The following is a 17665-nucleotide window of genomic DNA, read 5'->3' as shown; positions in this document are numbered from 1 at the left end:
CTATGATACTAAATCAACTAACTTTGTTACTTTTACACATTATTCTTATAGATTTGGCACCCAGACAAACATTGATAACATTTTTACTTCTAGTAGTTTATTGACTAAAATTGAAGATGCATTGATAACTTTGTTTCCTTTATCTGACCACAGTGTTATTACATTTACGTTAGCCAAGGGATTTGATTTACTATCAAGAAATGCCTGTTTATATAGTAAAATGAAAAGACTTTAAGGAATGGTGTCTAAAATAAGTAGATCAATATACTGAAATTAATAATATTGAAGAAGTTTCAGAAATAATTTTCTGGGATTCTTTAAAACCTTATCTATATCAAATAATTAAAAAATGGTACATATATAAAAAAAAGTGTCATAAGAAATTAATATATTTGCAGTCTAATATAGATAAATTGAAATCCAATTTAAAACTGTATGCCAAATTGGAAAATGCTGAGTTTAAAATATTAAATCTGAAATATGTTGATATACTTCACCATATAATATCAATAAATCTGGAAAAATTAAAATTTCAAACTTACTCAATAAACCAAAAAAGCTTATACAGGTTGGCTGTTAGATATAAGAAAAATACTAATCATATTAAAGAAATAATTTCCAAACAAGGTGATAAAAATGAAAAAAGTGACTAATTTAAAAGACTTACTAGAATGCTTAAGGAAATATTATGAAGAAATTAATAACAAAGAGACAGACTTAGAAATAAATGGCATAACTGATGACTTTTTGAAAGACAACATAAGGTTTAAAATTAACCAAAGAACAAATCTCCAAAATTGATGAATCATTCTCATTTAAGGAGTTAAAAGATCAAATTAATAATATTAAACCAAATAAAGCTCCTGTTCTTGATAGTATAATCCCAGAATTATACAAATTATTCCCAGATAATATTTTAAATATTCTATTGAAAGTTTTTGAACAAGTTAAGTATATGTCAACCACCCCTCAGAAATATTCCCTGATATCTCTTATCTTGAACCAAATAAAGATTCTAACGTATGTTCTTCTTACCATCCTATCATTATTAATATTGATTATAAAATATTTATGTCTGTTCTTGCAAAAAGATTGAACCTTATTGTGCCATGATTAATAAATGATGATCAGACTGGTTTTATACTACATAGAAAGATTCAGGATAACATAATTATGCTTAATACTTTAATAGATCTGGCTAATAAAAAAGAACTATAATAAGTCTAGATATAAATAAGGCTTTTGATTCTATTAGAATTATTTGTTAAAAACCTTAAACAATATGAATTTTCCCTAGATTTTATAACTCTTATAACTCATCTATATAGTAACTAATTTTCTTTTATTAAAACTGGGTCTTTTCTTAATAGTGCTTTCAAAATACGAAAAGGTACAAAACAGGGTTGTAACTTGTCACCTCTATTATTTGCTCTAGCAATTGAACCTTTCACAAATGTTTTCAGATAAAATAGCAAAATTCAGGGATTCTCAATAGATGAAAGTTATTTATTTGCAGATGATATTTTAATAACAAGTGGTGATGTTAAAACGTCAATAGAAAATTTACCTATGTCGGTCAATTACTTTGAAAAAGTGTCAGGTTTAATGTTTAACCCTGATAAAGTTATAAACTTTACTTATTAATAAAAAAGTTAATAATTATTTTAGAAACTATAATAGTTTTATTTGGGAGAATTCACAAATTAATTATTTTGGAATTATAATTAAATCTACTGTAAAAAACTCGATAGTAGTAAATTATAGTAATGTAATGGACACTGTTACTAAAATCATTATTAATTGGAACAATTTTTTACAGTGGAAGATAGACTTACTTTAATAAAAAAATGATAATCCTATCAAAATACTTTTCTATCTACAATCATTAATTATGTTGCCCCCTAAAAAGTTCTTTAATAAATTAAATTCTAGTCTTCTTAATTTTCTCTGGTTCCCCAATAAACCAAGAATATCCTTTGACTGGCATGTTAAAAGTTGGCAAAAAGGTGGATTAAGTTTTCCAAATGTTGAATTAAATGCCAGATTCGCAATTCTCAATGTAATATCTTTATTGTTAAATTTCTCTTGCCAATCCTTACCAGTAGTTGTATCTTTACTAGTAAGAATACAGTTAAAATCTTCTGCAATAATCAATTTACCTTTTTTATATAAGGGTATAATATCCAAATATTTCAAAGCAACTTTGGCTCTAATTCTGGCTAAGCTGTAGGAATTCACAAAAGTATAAGTTTTTTGTCAATTTCTTCTACTTCTAAACCCAACATGCTATTTTTATCTGAATAGATAGTTAATATTTCAGGCATAGATAATGAATTTCCCCCAATGAGAGCTAACAAGATTTGAATAACATTTTAATGTCAATCTAGCTACATCTTCAGGTAACAAATGTGTTTCTTGTAAGAAACGTATGCAAGCTTTATGCAGTTATGTAGTTTATGCAGTTCCTTTAAACATTTGTTTAAGCTACTCATGTTCAATTGATTAAGTTCACTGATGTTTAATGAGAGACAATTATATGTCGACATTCATAAGAATATGTAAATGTACTGATTTAAGATGATTTAGCTTAAAGTATAATAACTGTGTACTAATAATTGTTATGGACAAATACAAAAAAAGAACAAAAAAGCAAAATTTCAAACTTATATACATTCAACCTCCCATCATGAAAGGAAAATTCCCTGATTTGATGATATAATCATACAAATCACACACCAACCAATACATACCAATGTCACCAAGCTAAACAGTTGCTACTGATTTGTAATATTAAAACAATATTATTAATTATAACTATTTAGAGCACACTCATGTAATGTTTAAAAGGAAAAACAATATAAAGTATTTATTTGAGAAATATTCATATTTAAGATCATAGAAATATAAGTTTGGAAATGTTAATAATAAAGAATGATATTATGTATTTCTGAATATATCAAAACTATCTCAGATATAATGCATTTTAAATTTCTCTATTTGATCAAGACATTTTATATAGTCATTTCTCTAATTAATCCTACTATGGAAAATACTATAGCTTAGTATTTAAGCATTTATATGGAGGAAATAAAGAAAACTGACAATACCTATAACACATTAACCTCTATACATTATAAAACCAATACCTATCAAGATCACATATAATAAAACAGTTAAAACTCATTTGACAACATGGGTGAAAAGGTGAAAGTAATAGAATATGGAAGTATAATTAAAAGGTGACTTACAATTTAAAATTACATGTTTGTGTATATTGTATGTGCTTATATATATGTAGAATATATTTAAATAGATGTGCATACATATAACTGTGTATATGTGTTTGTAAATTATGAGTAGATGCTTGATATGTATATTAATAGTTCAGAAAGTGAATATGTTCTATGTATATATGCATGAGAGTAAACATAAATAGGTATTTTTAAGTGAATGTTTGCATTATGAATATATCATAGGTTCATAGGTTCATAGATTAGTACAAAGCTAACTGCCCTTTCGAGCCATTTTAAGCCTAGCCAATTATCCCTTGTGAGACTCAAACCCTGGACCTTGTGTTTGTAAGGCAAGCACCTTAACCATTAGGCCACCCTCCCAATCCTAATGCTACTATCATTACTTCTAGTACTTGGAATATACATATAACATTTAACTTCTGTAAGGAAGCATTTTATGATCATGTTTTAGGTATCATGCACGTAGAAATTTGCTTATATTACTTTTCATTGCCATATTCTGAAATCTGTGTATCACGTTTTTATATTCATCATACCAATGGGAGATGAAAAATGCTTGAAATTACTTAAAAGTCAGTTTAGTATAAAATAAAATTATATATTTCAGTAATAAATACAGAATTTACATATTATTTACAGTAATTAGCGAAGGAACTCTGAGTAATTAAGGTAACAGATATTAAGCATACTGAGGTGCTTTAAGTATGTTCTCTAAACTGTTTCATATAGCACAGAAGACAAGAGCTTATATTAAAGTATAAGTGGAGTATTGTATTTCCTGAAAGATTACTAAATAATAACTGCTATGTTGTAGAATCTTTCTCCAATTTTGCATTTAATAAAGTTTACTGGATCTTGAAAGAAGTATGTTTAAATGAAAAGAAAAAAATATTGTTCCTCTCCCTTCACTGATTACATTATAAATTTCAAGGACTCATGAATTCTAGTTATATAGTTAAAGAGTTATTGTTTTTAGTGTTCCCTATATCAAATGCCATGAGTTGTTTGGGAACTTTTAATATATACAAATTTTTGACCTTAGAGATACACATTTAATCTTTTGACTCAAAAATAAATTACATAATACAGGTTATCTTCTTGCAAGTCGTTGTTTAGAAAATAATAATTGGTTGACTACATAATCTTGTAAAAATATATTCATGATAAAATCAAAATCTTCATGGGGATTCAAACAAAACCTATTCCAAACATAGTAAAAAACAAGAGTGTTTGCATATGGCAGAAAACTTTAATAAAAATACTGTAACACATTTTGTAGAGATAGTCTAAAGATACTTGAGTTTTTTTTTTTTCAGAATCAATAGTAACTCAAAAAAGTATAAATCATATATGTAAATACTTTATAAAATAATAGGAGAGTTGGGTTCCACAGATTTATTTTTTTGGAATTGCTCAACTAATATTAATGAGAAGGCCTTTTCTGATAAAGATAAATTCTTAATTCTTACATCTCTGGGAAAATCTACTTCCCCTCCTTATTGGAAAATATATATGTGGAGATTTCTTCACAAAGCTTTTTTAACTCCACATAAAGTGGCTTTAATATATAACTATGCAAAAATTAATTGTTGGAAGTGTGATGAAGTCTCTACCATAGATTGGTTTCTTATGATTTTGGATTGTAAAATAGTAACTTATTTTTTGGGGGAATTTAAAAATTTTGTCCAAGACATTTATAATTTCTATCTCCTTGATTTTATTTAATGCTCTAGTTCCAGATTCTATTCCTATGGTGCATGTGCCTCTCCTTTGGTCCATTTTAGCTATAGCAAGAAAAGTAATCACAAAGAACTGGAAATGTTAGACTACGCTTTCTTTCACTGAGTTCATTAATTTAACAAAAAAATGTCTGTAAAAAAAGAATTGTCAACTGCCAAAATGAGAACTTCAAATATTACTCACCCATTTAGAATTTGGTCAATTTAGAATTTGGTCAAAATTAAGTGATTTACTTGATAAATTTTAATGATTTAGTTTTCTATGTTTGTTTTTGTTATGGGCATCTGTAAATAGCTATGTTTTTGTTCTATTTATCTGTAAATAATTTTGCAAATTATTTGTTTTAAAATTAATAAAAAATTGTTTTAAAAATAAAAAAAGATTTTGAATAAGACATTCTTGCCTATAAACACTGTAATGTGAACAACATAATGAAAGACATACACCACTTTAACATTTTCAATGTAGGTTAAGCTACTCTGGACCTGTACATCAACTGTTCACCAACTGAATATGTTGCACAAAACTTTATATCACACTTGTCAGACAATACACATTTGAAAAGATAACCGGAGTATTGTGCTTGAATGCTTAAATCTCCCATCAAATGGATTATAAAGGTTTGCCTGACTTTTGCCAACAGTAAATGTTTGCACTAAGTGAAGTTTTAATCATCAACTTCTGTTGTCAGTCCTGTGTGTTATCTGTCTACCCCATACACTGTACTTGCACCTTGAAAGACTTGTACACCTGCGTATGTATGGTCATACTTCAGAGAGTATTATCTCAACAAATGATGCCATGGTAAGAAAACTATCTGACATTTCATGAATCACTCTCTTGAAGAGATTACATCAGTAGCCTGTTGCAATGGTTAAGTCATCTCTGGCTCATAAACATTAAGCTCTCCTCTGTTACTTTACAGAGTACTTTGGTTTTGTATGTCACCATCTGTTGAGTAAGCCAGTCCTGTCTGTCACTATATATGACATGTATAATATGATGAGTGAGAAGTATATTTCTGTGCAATAAACTTAAAAGGTCTTAAATACTCTGTGCAATGTATCTAACAGAGTATAATCTTATTCCTGTGCAATATCTGCTGATGAAACAGAATCCTGTGCAATAAGTGACAGCTGTAAAATGTTTGTGCAATAAACATTATGTTTCCTTAGACTAGTGCCAACAGAATCCTGTGCAATAAAAAGTAGCTGTGGAAATTTGTGCAATAAATACAGTGTCTCTTTAACTTGTTAAATGGATGTTGCTATGTAAAACAGTAAATACTAGGTAGTAGGAATGTTTGAATATAGTAATGTAAATTGTTGTATGTTATATGGTTACGCATAGAGCCTGGAGTAAAGTAATTTCTTCCAGTTGCACTTGTTGTGGAATCTGAATAACAGTAAAGTTTACTTTGACATTGACTTTGACTATGGTCTTCCGCAATGACATTAGCTGATTCAAATCCCTGCCTATCTAGTGCCACAATATTATAGAACTGCATATTAAATGCTCATGCAAAAGAAGACATCATTATTACAGTTGTTAGACAGCACACATTCTAAGAGACGACATCAGTGGAGTAGTCGAAGCATTATGAGTCACATTAAATAATTTTGAGTTATGAAAATGATGCAGCCATGTCAATATTCAGCCAACATTAATTTATGCACATCCCATCAGTGATTAAACTATTGCTCTACAATTCAGATCACATGTTATACAACCACAGTGTGTAAGAATAGTTTAATTTGAAACAGTACCTTTCCATGTTCACAACAGGTCTATATCACTTCATCAAAGTTAACTTACCTTGACTGGCTATTCATTGAATGGCCCTTCATTGAATGTTCACATCAGCAAATGTTTTTCCCAGGGAAGGAAGTCATGTTACCAACATACAGAAATTTGCCTTTTTTCCCATTGTAGTGCAATTTCAGAGTTGGTATATATAAGTAGGAGGTTTTGGGAAGTGCATCCCCCCACATTGGGGGTTTGTGGTTTTGGTGTACTGTGGCATGTGTGTAGGTTGGTATGCTGGCAAAGTGATGTCTTACCTTGAGAAAAACATTTGCTGATGTGAACATTTGATGAAGGGCCATTCACTGATGTCAGTTCAATGAATAGCCATTCAAGGCAAGTAAACATTGCTGCTGTGATATAGACCCATCCACAACATATAGAGTTGTGTATTAACTACTTCCAGCACTGGAGAATTTTGATTATAGGTGTTGGAAAGCAGACACTTCAAGGACTGACATAAGCATTATTTGGGAGTGCTTATATATTGTCGTAAAATATGTAGAGGGCTCAAAATCCTTTAGGCATGTCAGTGTTCACAGAAGTGTGAGCTAACCACATAATCACTTGTTGGGTAATGCAGTTTTGGCTGTCACTTTGTATTTCTACACATACATTATAGGAAGTTCATAGGTTCAGAGATTAGTACTAGTCTAATTGCCCTCTTGGGCCATTTTAAGCTTTTGCCAATTAACCCATATGAGAATGAATCCCTACACCTTGTGTCTGTAAGGCAAATATCTTAACCATTATGCTAACCTCTCTCTGGTTATACTTTGACAGACTCAAAACCCTACTTATCAAAATCTAAAGTTTACAGAACTGTGTATTATCTAGACATACCACAGGAGATGTCGAAGTATAGCACTGAGACAGAACGTATTTCAAGGGATGGCCTCATCATTGTGTGACAAGCCAAATATTGGCCTTAATAGAGATTGAAATAGTAATGGAAGCTCTTTCCCTGTGTAAATGCTTTTACAGAGAAGTGTACACACCAGAGCTGTTGGATATGCCAGTCCTACCTAGCACTATAATCACACTAGTTAAATTTTATTGGATTTGAACCCCTGTTTATGTCCACAATCTTCAGAACTGTGTATTATCCACTCATGCCACAGGAGAAGTCTGAGTACAGTTGTGGGGAAAACAACTTTGAAGGGATGAACTCAACATTGTGTGGCAAAGCAAATGTTGGCCTTATGAGAGTTTTAAATAGTTGTGGAAGCCTCTCCTTGTGTAAATGTTTTCACTGAGGGAAATCAACACATCTGAGCTGTTGGATAGAAAGTCCTACCTCTCATTAGAATCACACATACTTTCACCAGTTAATCCTTACTGGACTTAAATCCCTACCTATCTAAGTCTACAGTCTAGAGAGTATTTTATTATCTGCTAACATCACAGAAGAAGTATTACTGCAAGAGTGAGACAGAACACATTTGAAGAGATGATGCCATGTATGTTTGGAAAGCATATATTTGTGCTAAAAGGAACTGAAAGTGTTGTGGGATTCCTCTGTCCATATAACTGTTTCTCCAGAGTGGAGTTGTGCACACAAGATTTCTTTAGTAAACCAGTCCAACCTGTCACTAGATTCATAAACACACCTACACTAGTTAGCTGTTACTGGATTCCAACACCCATCTGTCTAAGTCCAAAATCTACAGAGCATCATATCATCTGCTTATGCCATGGGACAATTGTTATTACAAGTGTCAGACAGCAGATGGTTGTAGTATGCATTACATATGTTAAGGTGAATGTACGATGTGTTTTGACAGGAACTCAAAACAGCAATAAATGTATCATATATCACTATATACTGTAGCAATAATTTCAGAATCACTTTAATCAAGGACATCATCTTTACTGTGAATGATATGTATGTGTGTCACATTAAGATGTAGTAACAATTTAACTGGAAGTTGATATTTAAATTATCAAGTAGTGGAGTGGCACCCCTGCATTCCTGATTGTTCCTTGCAAGATCACTGCATGACAGTCTTGATGTAGGGTGTGGATCATTGTGCAGACTATTTAATGTCTCTGTATTGAGCAAGACAACTACAAGCCATAAAAGCCAAACTCAGAGATTATAGTCATTAATACCACTTCCCAAATAAGTGCCCAATGGCCCCACTTCATTAAAACACATTTGGAAGGGTAATGTGTTTCAGTGCAAACAACATTTACATTATGTAATTAGTAGACAGCATCATGGTGAATTCCTCATTTCGTGACTTCTACTTCTTCTTATTTTGGCTGCTCCCATTAGGGGTTGCCACAGTGGGTAATCTGTTTCCATTTCTACCTGTCCTCTGCATCTTGCTCTGTCACACCAAGCGCCTGCTTGTCCTGTGTCACCACATCCATAAACCATATCTTAGCCCTTCCTCTTTTCCTCTTACCTGGCAGCTCCATTCTTAGCATCCTTCTCCCAATATACACAGCATCCCTCCTAAGCACATGCCCACACCTAGACAATCTCACCTCTCTGGCTTTGTCTCCAAACTGTCCAACCTGAGCTGGCTCTCTAATATACTCATTTATAATCCTGTCCATCCTCAACACACCTGATGCATATTTTAACATCTTTAAGTCTGCCACCTCCAGCTCTGACTCCTGTCTTTTCATCAGTGCCACCATGTCCAACCCATATATCATAGTTGATCTCACTACCATCTTGTAGACCTTCCCTTTCACTCTTACTGCTGTCTGTCACAAATCACTCCTGGAAATCTTCTCCACCCACTCCACCCTGCCTGTACTCTCTTCTTCACCTGTCTTCCACACTCACCATTACTCTGAACTGTTGATCCCAAGTATTTAAACTCATCCACATTTGCCAGCTCTACTCCCTGAATCCTCACCATTCCTCTGTCATCCCTGTCATTCACACACATATATTCTGTCTTAGTTCTAATGACCTTCTTTCTCTCCTCTCTAAAGCATATTGGCACCTGTACAGGGTCTTCTTAACCTGTTCTCTGTACTCTCACTACAAATCACAATGTCATCCGAAAACATCATAGTCCATGAGGACTCCTGTCTGACCTTGTCTGTCAACCTGTCCATCACCATTGCAAATAAGAAAGGCCTCAGGGCTGATCCTTGATGTCATCCCACCTCCACCTTGAATGCATCTGTCACTCCTTCTGCAAATTTCACAACTGTCACACTGCCCTGACACTCATCCTGTACCATTCTTACAAACTTCTCTGCCATGCCTGACTTCCTCATACAATACCACAACTCTTCTCTAGACACCCTGTCATATGCTTTCTCTAAGTCCACAAAGACACAATAGAACTCCTTCTGACCTTCACTATACTTACCCATCAGCACCTTCAGAGCAAACATTGCATCTGTAGTGCTCTTTCCTGGCATGAAACCATACTGCTGCTCACTAATCATCACCTCCCTCCTTAACCTAGCTTCCACTACTCTTTCCCATAACTTCATGCTGTGGCTGATCATAATATAATGATAATGTAAATACTGTACATAGCTTTATATAGCTACTCTTTTCTAGATGATGCTAATTAGCTAAGATAATTATCTATGCTATGTGTGTACTCCACTTTTGCTACAAAACAACTGCCTCTTTCTCCTCCACACTTCTGCTTCTCTCTGCTTACACCAGAATCTCTTTCTGCTAAACATCTACCTCCTTTTCTACTGCTCAACTACCTCTCTCTTCTTCCACCACTATCTTGAATGTATACATTGTATACACAGTGCTGTCCTCCATTATTTCTCCCACTTTCTACAAAACCAATATCTTTCAAATTTTCAGTCGTTGTAACTACCAACAGAAAAAGTTACAATTTGATAGTTGTTAGTATTTTGTTCAGATTATTCTGTTGCCTCAGTTCAACCATATGCTGTACAAATTGCTCTCTAATCAACTATGTCTGTATGTCAGGAAGAAGCTCATCTTTTGCATTTGTAATTTGCTACATCTCTGTATATACTTCTATGATTGTAATTGTAAGTTTTGATTTACTTGTATGTAATGTGGAGCGTTTCTCCCCGGGTCTCCACTTAAAACGGGCTCCTTGAGCCCAGTGAAACTCCCCGGTCATCAAACTGGAAATAAATAAATAAATAATACCAGTCCTCTGTACAGATGTCTATGGAATATCCAGATGTTTGCAACCTATATGTGGTCTGTGTCCCTTAACAATGCCCATGTATGTGATATTGTTGCCAAATTGGTCACAGTGAGTGTAGTGACATACATGCCAGCATCAGGTATCATACCTGACTGAAACAGCATGCTGATGAAATGCCTGCTACCCTATCACTTTTCTAGGCTTGTAGGAGCAATGCATGACTCCACATGCTATTTCTCGTGGGTTATCTCACCATCCATGAAGGCATTCAGAACATTATGTGTTGTAAGAGGTAGTGTGTTATGTCCCATGCAAATAATCTATGTGGGCATGTCATCTGTATGTAATAATACAGTGCACAAAAGTGGATATGTAGGTTTACTAATCTGTCTATTACCAACTGTGTTTATGTTACTGTATGCACATCCCCTGTGTCAGTCCTTACTGTGTGTATGCAAAGGATATACCATTTTGTCTCCCTGTTCCACCCAGTGAACTCAGGAATACATACCACAAACTTGTCATACACAGTATCATGCATGCCCTCATCAACTGCATTAGGGTTGAGTGCATGGGAAAGAAATAGCAGGGCCAGCAGGTGCTGACAGGTAAATCTGTTGCAGTTAATGTAATGGCTACGCTTGTGAGGGACCTGCTGACAGTACTACAGTAACCTGTTCTATATGTATGAGCTTGTGGTACTACACAACACTGAGGTAACATGTCTGAAGGCTACCTGTCTGTGACAAGGGGTATGTATGCAAGGCCACACTGTCTGATAACAATATTCCTCACACACTGTTGCATGCATACACACCTGGTACATGTACATATAAAGCTGTACCTTGCCTATGACACTCTGCCATACTCCCTCTTGGGAATGCCTGCAGGGCCACAGCCTGCAGACACACAGACACCTGGAACGCAAACAGAATACAGCATGTCAGACTACATTCAGCCGGTGGTACTAACAGCAATAATGCATCCTGGCTAATAAGGTACATACACCTGTATGCTTACCCATAACAAATGCAAGCAGACAGCACCTTACACAGTATTACAACTGTAATATATTCACCCTGTGCATCAGACCCATATTAGCATGTCCCTGCATCGATGTTATGGATGACAGGGAAGTGGCACAGGTATCATCATATGCATAGGGTGTGGTGTGGGTTTACCAGAGGCCTAGTTCAGGCCATACAGCTGACATCATGTGTGTGTGTTTGGAGGGGTATCCAATAGATGGGCAGTAGAGAGGTGCTGCGTGTGTCTGGAGGTGACCTACCTGTGATACAGATGTGTGTGTGCATGTATGCACACAGTCACGCCATGTGGCTGCCCTACACAGGGGTATATTGGACAGCTGTGGACTGTACATGGCAGGGTGTCCAGTTCACCATCTCCAGCCATGGACATGGGAACTGGTCCTGCCAGGGGTATCACTGGCACCACCAGGCCCAAGGCCAGATGCAATACTGCTTCCTGATTGTGACTGCTGTCTGCTAGATCCATGTCCTGACAGGACTGGCCAGGACCACATCCCCATGGCCTGCTTCAGTGTGATGTGGACAGCAACCCCTCCCTTCAGTAGTGCTGGTGTGACTACCACTATGAGAGCGTGAAGGTGCATGGCCTCAGAGACTCTCAAATGGTATTGCTGCTGACCTACATCCACATGGCCAATGCCCATCTCCCACCACACTCTCTAGCACAGACATGCCACTGTCATAGATTGCCAAGGTCTCACCCTATCATCTATTCATGACATCAGTATTTTGATGTGTGGCCTCAACAAGGTCATGTATGTTGCCCTGTAAACCAGGAAGAATTGCATCCACCACTCTATTTGTCTGGTATGGCATTCACTACATGCCTGTCCATCTATGACAGCCCAAAACATGCGTCTGGAGACAGCTGTTGTGACACTTGCGACAGTAGGTTGATGAGCAGCAGTCCTCCTGTGAGCACCCCTGTCCATCTGCCTGTGTGGGACCTCACCCCACTTTGGCTATGGCCAGTATCTACACTCACACCTGCAACAGTCACCACACTAGTCTGTTCCCTGCCACTACCTGCCAACTGTCCATCATCTGTGGCCACTGGTGACAGGGTATGTGTGGGCATTGTCACTTTGTGCAGGGGTGGTGTGGAAAACAGTGGGATGCCAGCCAATGGCACAGATTCAGCCCCTGACAACCCCACCTGTACCTCACTATTCTTATCATCATTGTCAGAGTCTGCAGAGACAATGACATCAGTTTCCAGGCAGGAGGGACCTCGATCCCCATCTCCACCTGTGAGGGGAAGACAACATATGTACATTAATACCTGCACTTTGAGGTTGGCTGGTACACGCATGCACACACACACACACACACACACACACACACACACACACACACACACACACACACACACACACACACACACACACACACACACACACACACACACACACACACACACAGACACACATGCACACACACACACACACACACACACACACACACACACACACACACACACACACACACACACACACACACACACTTACAGATGAGGTGGCACAAATCTGTTACACAGACCTCACATTACCCAAATAGTGACATGCATGACACACGGACCTCAACACCATGCATTGCAGCCAGTTTTACTACATTTAACTAACAATATAGGGATCTGGGATACATGAGTAATGTTAGTTGGTGCTGGCCCTTTTCCAGCACAGACTGCACCCATGTACACATCATTGCTGTTCACTTTTATAGCACAGTGGCAAGTACTACAGAGCATACCTCACAACCGGAAAGATCCTTGCAGGATGTGTAGATGTCTGGCTCATATGTGTGCTCTGTTTCTCATAACCCCTGTGTTTATCTGATACATAACTGGGATGATCTGAGGAGTGTCATCACTAATTAATGACATATATTTGAGTTACAGTGGATATGATTAGTGTACACAACCCTGTTAACATGCCATGTTCTTCTAATATATATAAAATGAGACCGCAATAATGCATTCAAATATATTACCCACCTTTCATGTGATATATGACCTGTGCAATCCAATCGATAAACAAATGTGTTACATGTAAAATATAATGAATGAAATATGTACAATATGGTGGTTGCATAAGTGTGCACACCCTTAAAATGATACTTTGTTGAAGGACCTTGTAAGTGGCATACAGCATTCACTCTTCTTGGGAAGGTGTCTATCAGCATAAGCACATCTTGACTTGGCATTATTTGGCCACTCTTCCTTGCAAAGGTCCCCCAACTCTGTCAGATTGCAAGGGCAGCTCATGTGCACAGCCCTCATCAGGTCACACTGGGATTTTACTATTGGGTTTAAATCTAGGCTGTGGCTGGGCCAATCCATAACCATGAATGTATTCAGGTGGAGCCATTCTTAGGTAGCTTTGGATGTATGCTTTGGGTCTTTGTCATGTTGAAGGCAGACACCCCTCCCCATCTGCAGCATTCTTGCAGTGGCCTGATGGATGTGGGCCAGACATGAGTGTTATTCAGAACTGTTCAGAATTCCCACCACCGTGACTACAGGTCCAGTTTTGGCTTTAGAACAGCATCCCCACAGCAGGCCAATGCCACCAGCATGATTCAACATGGGGATGGTGGCCTTCAGTTGAAGAGAGGTGTTGCTTGCGCACCACATGTACCTTTTGGTATTGTGGCTGTAAGGTCGATCCACAGTCTCATTACACCATAACACATTTTCACACATACCTTTGGCAGACTTGATGTGCTGTATTGCAAGTTGTATCCACCCCTGGATGTTTTTCTGTGTGGGGAAATGCTTCCATCTTCTGACCCTACCCCATAGGCCAGACTTATGCAGAATATGGGAGATTGTTCTCACATGTAGTACACAACACCAGTACTTGCAAGAGATTCTTGCAACTCTATCAGTATTGCTGTATGTCTACTGGCAGCCTCCCTGACCAGATTTGGACATGTCTTTTCATCAGTTTTAGATGAATGTCAGGTTATTTTCAACAGAACTATTGTCCCATATTCAATCCACCTTTTGATGACTGTCTCCACTGTGTTCCATGGTGTATGCAATGCAATTTGTGTGCTTTTTTCTTGGTTTTTACTGCTGAACTGTAGACGTTCTTTATGTGTATGCAATGCTGTAGTAATGTTGTTGTACACTACTCCTGAGTGATACCTTTACAATATGAGATCCCTTTACTGCTTTGTAAGCTGTCTGCAAGCCATGGCTGTTGCTGTTGCAGACAACTGAGCAAGTGTCATGAATATCCTACTTGAACAGCAGACTGTTATTTGGTGTTACTCAGAGTGCCTTTACTTAATGGCAGGTGTGTACCTAAGCAGACTAAATGCTGTCAATAAATCACAAGCTGCTGCAATAAAATATTATTTTAAGTGTGTGCACATGCATGCATTCAGCTTATTGTAAGGTTTGCATACTCCATATTTGGTGCCCAACAGATTGGTTGGTTTTACAAGTAAATTGTTCATATTATTGGTCACATTAAAGGTTGGAAAAGGAGTGGACTGACATATTGTGGTCTCAGTTTGTATATATCACAAACACCTGACATCGTAACAGAGGTGTGTGCACTCTTTATATCTACTGTATAAGAGTAATGTTGCACACATGTCCCTACCTTAGGCCATTTGCCCCCCCCCCCCATTTTGCTGGTCTCTGTCCAGAAGTCTTGCACTGACAGGTTGTGAGGTATGCTACAGGAATATTACATTATCTTCAGATAGGCCCATATGGTGACCACTGTGATGCAATGCAGTTAACCACACCACAAGTGAACATGCACATAAAGCAGTATGGCTATGAGTGACAGTTGTGTGCATGGTAAATTGCATGCCCTTCACATGCTTGGGGTATTGGCAAACCACAACAGGACAATTCCATACTCACCAGCTTCAGGCTGTTGTCCCACACACAGACCATAGGGACCTAGGTACTTGTGGGAGAAAGGTATTGTCTGCAGGCTCACATGTGGCATTGGTACAGGATGGATGCAGCATGTCTGCCCATTTACAGTACAACCTTCAGTACTGCACAATTTGCTGTCCTTCACCATAGAAGTGCACTTCTGTGCATTAGTAAACTCCCATCTACAACTGCAGTCTGACCTGGCACATGCATGTAGATACTCTGCAGATGCAAGTATGTCTGCTACACTAGTCTAGTAATCTCCACTGGGGCCTTACCTGCACACTCCACATCCATTGCCTTTGTGCCACCTGCCTCCAGAATGTGGAGGTGTGTACCCTGATGTTGTACTGCGATGGGTGCCCCAAGGTTGGCAAGGAGCTCCTCGGTGGGCATCAGTGGGGGCTGCATGGCTGGGCCCTTACCTGTGGCTGTGCAGTCCCTGACTATGCCAGCAGCCCTTTGCTGGACATGGCACATGAGGTCAGTTGCATGATGCCAGACCTGCTTGTTTGTACATGCGTGCAGGCTGACATCATTTACCCAGTGGACAAGCTAATCCCACATGGTGGTCTTCTCCCACAGATGTTGCTGGCTCCAGCCAAACATTATTGCATGGTTCTGTAGTATGGCATCTATGATTATGGTTGTCTCAGCTGCTGAAAATGTTGCCCTTGGGTGATGCGACATTGCACCTGGAAGACATAAACAGGGAAACACATCACAGGACCTCATACATTTGGCAACAGTATGTACAGAACCTACACATGTACATTGCATACCAGTAGCCAACACTCACAACCACACCATACCCCTGTAATCTATCAGCACAGCATCAGCTTGCATTGCAGTCCTGGTCCTGATGTGTCATATTCCCCCCAGTGAGGGCCAGTTAATTGCATAATCCTCTATTCCTCATTCAGATATGTGTAGAGGGATGACTTTAGCCATCTTCTGTGTGGATGGTGCCGAGGTTCTGTGTAACTACAGTGTGTAATGGACCTGGGAAGGACATGTCTGAGTCAATGTAGGATGCGGACAGGGATGTTATCATGTCCCATGGATACTTATGTTTGTTGCCTTTCAATAGGCAATGTGTACTTGCTCACTGGTGATGAGGGGAGGGGTGTGGGTGCTGTCCATATCCACCTATAGTGATGCTGAGCCAGGGGGTGATGTTTGCCCTAACCCTATCTGCAGCAGTTTGGCTATAGCTATGCTTTGTGTGTATGTGGTCTGATTGCCACCATTACAGGTTGAGCTGGTTTGGTGCCTCTGAGATTGTAGACATATGGGAAGATGGCCTTGTGATTGGCCTTGGTGGATGTATCCAGTTTGCACTCAAAGACAGCCTTAGTATACATCACCTGTGATCTTATTTGCTTGTGCAGAACAAGGTGATATGGCTGCCAATGAGGCACCTGTTTCTTCTTTGCCTGTCCTGTGATTATTTCCACCTATGATGATAGTTGTGTATTGCTGCTGTCTACCACAGGTGTTCAGCTTACCTTGAGGGGGTTGATGTTGTCCTGTCAGGTATTGCTGAGGCCATACAGCTATGTAGGTGCCCACATAGTATTGTGATGTGGGCCTGGACATTCTGCTAGTTCCAACATATGGGACATGCTTCATGTGGGCCTTGCTCCATTTCCTTGCCTGTGCAGGGGACATTACAGAGGTGTGGAGGCTACAGCTTCAAGACAGTAGGTGGGAATACCTCACAGGACAGGACATGTGGAGACAGCCCAACAACATGTGGGACAAAGCTCCAGTATTTGGTACAGATTGTATGTCATTAGTGCT

The sequence above is a fragment of the Protopterus annectens genome, chromosome 2.part2, assembly GCF_019279795.1.
Source record: "Protopterus annectens isolate FY-2018-M chromosome 2.part2, PAN1.0, whole genome shotgun sequence".
NCBI classification, from domain to species: Eukaryota; Metazoa; Chordata; order Ceratodontiformes; family Protopteridae; genus Protopterus; species Protopterus annectens.
The sequence above is the reverse complement of the archived record's forward strand: the minus strand, read 5'-3'. Positions refer to the sequence as shown.